We start from the raw sequence: 819 nt of genomic DNA on the forward strand, positions 1-819 counted from the left end.
AAAAACTGGAAAAAAAATTAAATATAGCAACAATAAGTATTTTGTTGTAAGTAGAAACAAAAAAAACAAAAAAACAAAAAAAGTGCCACCTACTGGGCACCCACGACCTGAATACGACTAGAAACCCTACCATGGGCCAGAATTCAGGCCCGCGGGAGGCCCAATAGGCCCACAGGCACACATTTCACGGTTAGGCCCGAAAGCCTGCTTTAGAGAGGAGCTCGAGAGGGAAGGCACACCGCACCTTATAAACAGGTGCGGCTCCCTCCCAGCTAGCGAGGTGGGACTAAACATTTGGGCGCGGGGCAGCACAAGGCCATTGGTCCCGGTTGGTGGCACCAACCGGGACTAAAGGGGCATTGGTCACGGTTGGTGCCACGAACTGTGACCAATGCCCCTCTTTAGTCCCGGTTCGTGCCACCAACCAGGACCAAAGGCCGCCGCTTCCCGCCCTTTGGGCTGCTAAAAATTGGCCTTTGGTCCCGGTTGGTGGCACCAACCGAGACTAAAGGTGGCATTAGTCGTGGTTGGTTTCACGAACCGGGACCAATGCTCTTGCTATATATACAGCACTTAGCAGTTTTCGACCAAATCACCAACTTCTCCCCCGACGCCCCCTGCTCCTCCTCGTCGCCGTCGCCGCCCGACGCCCCTGCTCCTCCTCGTCGCCATCGCCACCGACGCCGTCAGGCTGCTCGTCTTCATCGTCGCTGCCGCCACTGACGCCGTCAGGCTGATCGCCTTCACCGTCGCCGCCGCCCCCTGTGAGCACAACCCCTCCCGTCCCGCGCCCCTGTCCTGCGCGGCCGTCGTGCCGCC

The sequence above is a fragment of the Triticum aestivum genome, chromosome 3A, assembly GCF_018294505.1.
Source record: "Triticum aestivum cultivar Chinese Spring chromosome 3A, IWGSC CS RefSeq v2.1, whole genome shotgun sequence".
NCBI lineage: Eukaryota > Viridiplantae > Streptophyta > Magnoliopsida > Poales > Poaceae > Triticum > Triticum aestivum.